Source organism: Amblyomma maculatum, chromosome 1 (assembly GCF_055883805.1).
Source record: "Amblyomma maculatum isolate TAMU_Amacu chromosome 1, ASM5588380v1, whole genome shotgun sequence".
Lineage (NCBI taxonomy): Eukaryota > Metazoa > Arthropoda > Arachnida > Ixodida > Ixodidae > Amblyomma > Amblyomma maculatum.
In genome coordinates, this window is record NC_139344.1 from 55,617,718 (window position 1) to 55,624,104 (window position 6,387).

Consider the following 6,387-nt stretch of genomic DNA (forward strand, 5'->3'; position numbering starts at 1 on the left):
CTGCAGCGAACGCGGCACCTCTGGTCACCGTGCCGCGGAGTCGGCGGTGGCCCCGGCGCGCCATCTGTGCACCAAGTGTGCACCGTTTGACATCACTCCCTCCTGGCGCATGCGCAGATGGCGCGGCGGTGGCAACTCTTAAGGCTCCTCCTTAAGGCTCCTCTAAATAGGGGAGCCTTAGCACCTCTGAGTCGCCCACGCTAATCCCGCGCAGCGGAGGAGTCGGCGGCGGCTCCGACGCGGCTCTCCAGCTGTGTTCCGTGTAACGTCACTCGCTCCAAGCGCATGCGCAGCTTGGCTAATCGGGAGCTCCGAGAATTGGCTCAGCGACTAGGGTAGTGTTGCTTCTGCAACAATAATTGGTTCACAGGAAAGAAAAGACAATGTATCACATTTGACTGTGGGCACCTGAACCACGCCCTAAGGGAAGGGAAGAAGGTGGGAGTGAAAGCGGAGATATAGGAGCCGTTGTGGAGGGCTACGGAGTAATTTCTACCACCTGGGGATATTTAACATCGCGCATAGCACACGGACGCCACTTCATTTCTCGTCCATCGAAACTCAGGCCAACCATCCTGACAACCACGCTGTCGTGCCCCAGGTTGCGTGTTGTAGGCCCGGTTGGGTTGTCGGGGCGGGAACAAGGACGAAGCGGCTGGAAACGGACTTTGAAGTGAAATGGGAAACAGTATTACATGGTAGCATTTGGTTAGTGGGAGACTGACTAGAGGAACAGTCTCTTCTTTACCATCCACGACACATGCTTGTCGCTAGTTTTTATAGCGCTGTTTCCCTCCTCCCCAGATGAAAGGCAGGCCAGACTATAAGGGAATGTCTGTCACCTCACTCTCCCGCAATCTCACACGCGCGCACCAACACTGCTCGCACTCATTGACAAGCCCCTCTGACTGGTCCTGGCTTGAAGGTGAGGAGGTGGCTAGACGGCGTAGATGGCGTCAGTGGGTTGTCTAGGTGCTTGTTTGCACCTGGTCTGGCTCATCGATCCCTACAACGCCGGGCGGCATTCAACGAGGCAACTTAGCCGGAAGCGACTTGTTGGCGGGACCCCTGGTATGCTCGACACTTGAAGGGACCGGAAATTGGTCGTTTCCTCTCCTTTGTCCGGTCGTTGTTGCCGTTTGTAAGATCCGACGCGGGTCTTCCCAGCTCGTCCGATCACAATAGCTGTCTCCGCAGCTCGGCCGATCACAGTAGCTCGCCCGTCGCCAGGTAGAGGCCTCGAAAGGGGCTACAGAAGAGGCCGCATCAGCTGTGCTTGTCTCCGGTTCCCTCTTTTATTCAGAAGTGAGATGCCTGCAGGTCAAAGATCTCAAGTAGGGCATAGTGATGTCTGCACAATACCCCTACCCCGGCAAGGCCAGAGCACCGCCACCTCTTGAGCTGTGCTAGGCAACCAAATAACAAGCTTAAACTATAGGCTGGAAGAGTCCCCCCCCCCCCCTTTCGCGTCACTCTACGGGCGTCCGGTGGAGAGAGCTGCTGACCAAACCGACGCGGGCGATTTATTCACGCCACTCTTTGCAATTTGGGATCAAATTCTGGTGACAAATAAACACCGCAGCTGCCGTCGTGATCTCCGGACAACGGCTGATAACATGAATATCGAGAGATAAACCTACATCTTAAAACTACACTAGGCATATACAAACCTCAAATAATCAAGTGCTTTAAAGAAAAATTCCGAAAGGAATATGGCCAAGAAGTTTAGACCCCTCTTACATAAAAGGGTACACTCAGAGGAGCGCCTGGAAGCTATTACTTTTCCTAGCGAAAAACCTCGGCTGAGACCATTCCAATTTTCCTTTACCCTACAGTAGCGCACTTCAAAATTATGCTCCTGTAGAGCGAGATCTGAATCACCATTTATCCTCTCGAGAACTCCACTGAAAGAGGTTGTACCCCTACCGGGAAATACAATATCGGTCTCTACCTCTTCGGGTACATCGGGGCTAGCTGGACGACCGCCTCCCTTTGTCAATAGGGCTTCATGAGGTTGCAGTGGTAAATTTTTACCTCTTTTTGTCTACCGGGTATCTTTATCGCATAGCTGGTTTCCGAAATTTTATCCACAACCTCTGTATACTGGTCCTTCCCACTGCAAATCAAGCTTGTTTGCTTTGGATGCGGCCAGCAGCATTACCTTGTCTCCTGCCGAAAACGATCGCTGCCGCGCGCCACGGTCGTAGTAGAGTTTGACTTTCTGCTGGGCCGATCTCATGTTAGCTTCGACAAGCTCTCTGTATAACTGAAGCCGTTCTAGCAGCTGAAGTAAATATTCGAGAACGGTGGGGTCGTCGCCCTGGCCCTCCCAGGATTCGCGCAGCATGCGAAGGGGTGACCTGAGTGACCAGCCGTATACCAATTCAGCTGGACTGAACCCGGTGGCTTCATGCGGTACGGAGCGCAGCGCAAACATATGGTAGCCGAAAAACGCTTTCCACTCTCGGCTATGTTCGTAGCACAACGCCCTGAGGACTCTTTTGAGCACCGAATGCTACGCCTCTACGCTGTTACTCTGAGAATGTCTTACAGAGCTGTGCAGTATACAAATCCCGCATTTCTCTAGAAATGTGCTAGTGAGTGCACTCGTAAAAACACTGCCTTGGTCGCTTTGCTGCGCGGCGGGGAAACTCACCCTAGAAAGCACCTGCAATAGACCGTCTACAATTCCTACCGAGTTCAGCTCCTTCAGGAGAATCGCCTCAGGAAACTTTGTCGCTGGGCAGATGATCGTTAGGATATGTAGCGATAGCCCGAGGCGGTCACAGGTAGTGGACCGACAACATCCACCACAAGGCGCCGGAACGGCTCGCTGATCAGTGGCACAAGTTTCAGGGGTGCCTTCTGCTTATCTTGTGGTTTTCCCACCCTTTGACAAATGTCACACGTCTGCACAAACATCTCAACATCCTTAAAACACCCTGGCCAATAAAATTCTCTCAACAGGGGGTGGTGGTAGTGAAAATGTTTAATAAAAATAGAGAGTTTATGTTGCTCTGGGGTCAGGCTTAGTGCCCTTCCCCTCACAAACACTAGGTGGAGTCCCTAGTACGGGAGCCCAATGGCTTCCGCTCCCCCCATTGCTCATGCCGTTGTCAGATGGGAGGAGGTTTGGCACCAGAAGGCACCGCACCTCAAGGTCTCACATAACATATCTACCCGTCATCATTCATACATCATCCCCGGCACGTCCCCCCCCTCCCGGATGTCCGGGAGGCGGAGGTTTTTGTTTTGGGATGACGGCCATACCCTGGCAAGGGGGCAGTCGTGTGGTGACACGCACACAGCAGTCACCGAACACTATGCCAACTGTGTTTAAGGTCCCCGCTGTGATAGCAGGCTGAACACAGGGAGACCTGACCTTCTTTGGACCTCGGATGTCCTGAAGGACAACTGTAACTTTAAAGGGCTTCATATCGATACTGTTATGGTACGCCCAGAAACCTCGCAAATAATCGGTGGCCTGCTCCACGTGTCCATTGCTCGTTTGACCAAGGCCTTTTGGGCTTTCAGGTCGCAGCAGTCGAGTAGGGTCGCCTCCCAGTCCTCCCGGGTGGTGTTTGGGTTAGGTGCAAAGACAGGGTTGGAGGGGCACGCCCACACAATGTAGAAAAGGTCCGAGGACATTTCCCCGCAGTGCGGGCACTCCCCGGAGAAGGCACTGTCAAAGTGTTTAAGTGACGCCGGGCACATCATGGTATTTGTAAGGAGGCGAAGAAACACGCGTTCCTCTGCTCTTGTTTACCCTTCACACGGGTGGGGGTAAATATTGTCTGTTTTGGTACAGCTGCGTAATTTCTCTGAAAGTGTAGGCTGGTGTGAATTCTTCTGAGGAGGAAGGAGACGAGGTTGCCCGGTTAGAAAGCGCTCGGGCGGCGGCATCTGCTGCCTCGTTTCCTCCTAGCCCCGAATGGGCCAGAACCCAGACCGAAGTGGTGGGATGGACTTTCCACGTGCGAGCTGTTTTGCAGTAGTCGGTAGGCCAGGTCCGAGCTGTTTTTTAGTAGCCGGTAGGCCAGGTACGGGACCCAGCCCTGTTGAACGTTCCTGCACGCCCCTCGCGAGTCCGTTATGATTGTTTTGAAATCAGAGTGTGTTGCTGCTAACACAATGGCGACCTACTCTGCCTGTGTTACGTTTCGGGCTTTAAATGTGAGCCCGTTTACTGTTTTGGATTCGTGGATCACTGCCGCCGTGTACCACCCGCCTTGGTGCGGGCCGGACGCGTCCACATAGTACACTACGGGTTTCCCTTCGTAGTGGTGAGCTGAGGCCTCTGCCCTGGCCATGCGCCTAGCCTCGTGGTCGTCCTTGGACATGTTAGTGGGGAGTGGTTTTACGTGCAGGGCGTATCGCCACTCCTGGGGAAACCTTACTCTTTCCTCGGTTACAGTCGTGTGGTATGTGTAGACGGGTTAATAGGCGATGCCCCAACGGTGTCTGCGATAGTCGCGTGTATTGGCTCGTGAGGTGGGCTTATCTCAGCTCCTCGAACGAGTTCGTCATACCCAGACCTTGGAGTCTCAGGTTCGACGTGGTTATAGGGAGGTCGAGGGGCTTCGTAGCTATTTTGCGCGTGATCACCTCGATGGTGCTCTCGTCGTGTTTCTTGAGGTGGAGATAGGGGGTCGAGTACAGGATTCTGCTCGTTACAAAGGCATTGGACAGTCGTAGAGCATCTTTGCTTCTCAGTCCTCCTTTCTTGTTTGAGACTGCGGACCATTCGGCCCACCTGGTCTCCCATCTTTTTTAGCTTGTCGAGCGTGGTCGTCGCTAGCTTACGCTGGTGAATGAAAAGACCCAGTACTCTAATTTCCTCTCTTTCGGGTATTGGTTCTGATCCAAGTCGCAATTCTATCTTGTCTGTGCATTTTTTGGAGGGACGAATATGGACGAGTTTGGATTTTTTTGGTGAGCACTGAAAGCCGCATTTTTTCGAGTACTCATTCACAGCGGTGGCTGCCTCCTGCAAGCTGGCCTCCATTTCTCCGAGAGAGCCCCGCGTGGCCCATATGGAGATGTCCGCGTACAGCGCGTACAGCGCGTACTGCACACCCGAGACTTTCTCCAACTGGACCGGGAGATTTTTTATTGCCATGTTGAAAAGCAGCGGGGATAGCACCGCTCCCTGTGGTGTACCTCTCGTGCCTAATAGAAAGGGACCGTAGTCTGCGTTCTGGATCCTCACGTAGGCCTGTCTGTCTGAGAGGAAGCGTTTTATATACTCGAAAGCGTTCTTTCCACACCCAGTCTCCAAAAGGTGTGTCAGGATGGCCTCGTGCGTCACATTATCGAAGGCTCCCTTCAGATCTAGGGCCAGCACTATCTTATCCCTGTTCAGATGTTCTATCGGATTTAATATCTCTCTGCTAAGCTGTAGCAGGACGTCCTGAGCCGATTTATTTGGCCTGAAGCTATACATCGAGTCGGCGAAGACTCGCTTGTTTTCAAGATACTCGGAAAGTCTGTTTCTGACCACTGTTTCCATCAATTTGCCCACGCACGACGTGAGAGAAATGTGCCTGAGGTTGTCCGTATCTATGGCTTTGCCTGCCTTTGGGATGAAAGTTATGAATGCCGTCTTCCATTCGGTGGGAAGAGGAACTTCGCCCGTCCAGATCGAATTGAAGTGTTCTAGAAGGGATTGGTACGCGGGCTCTGGTAGGTTCGCTAGGAGTTTTACCGGGATCCCATCCCTTCCTGGCGCGGCCCCGCGTTTCATTCTCGCTAGGGCTGCCTTGAGCTCGTATAGTTTGAAAGGTTCATCTAGCTCAACATTTTCGTCTCCACTGTACCTGTAAGCTTCTCCCCTTGGGTCTTGGGTCATGCTTAAGTACTGGTCTCGGAGCTTCAGCGCTAGCTGGGCCGTATTTCCTTGAAATGCGTGTATTGATCTCTGCAGGCCCTTACAAAAATGCATGTTGGGTGTCTATAGAAATTCGGATCAGATGTGTCAACATACGCTGTTGAAACTCTATCGATAATGATCGACATTTTTGAAGGTGCCGTGTTGACCCCATGTTGAGCTCTTTTGGAATAGTAGCCCATGTGTTTCTTAAGAGCGCTTTTCGAATTCGCACCACTGAAATTCTGTCGATTTCAGGTTCAAATGCTTCACAAACTCTGCAAGTGACGCTTTTTGATTTTCTGCTACCTTTCCACTCCTGAACAACAGAAAATAGTACACGGCCATCGGTTTCCCAGGAGCAGACACGAGGTGATTTTCATAAATGCAAAAGTAGTACAGTACATCTCCTAGCTGCGATATAACTCACCACATTATATGTTCTGCTCGACCAATCAACAATCCTGTCAGATCAGTGCTTGGTAATGATAAGTATAGTGAGGCTTAAAAGAACAACAAAA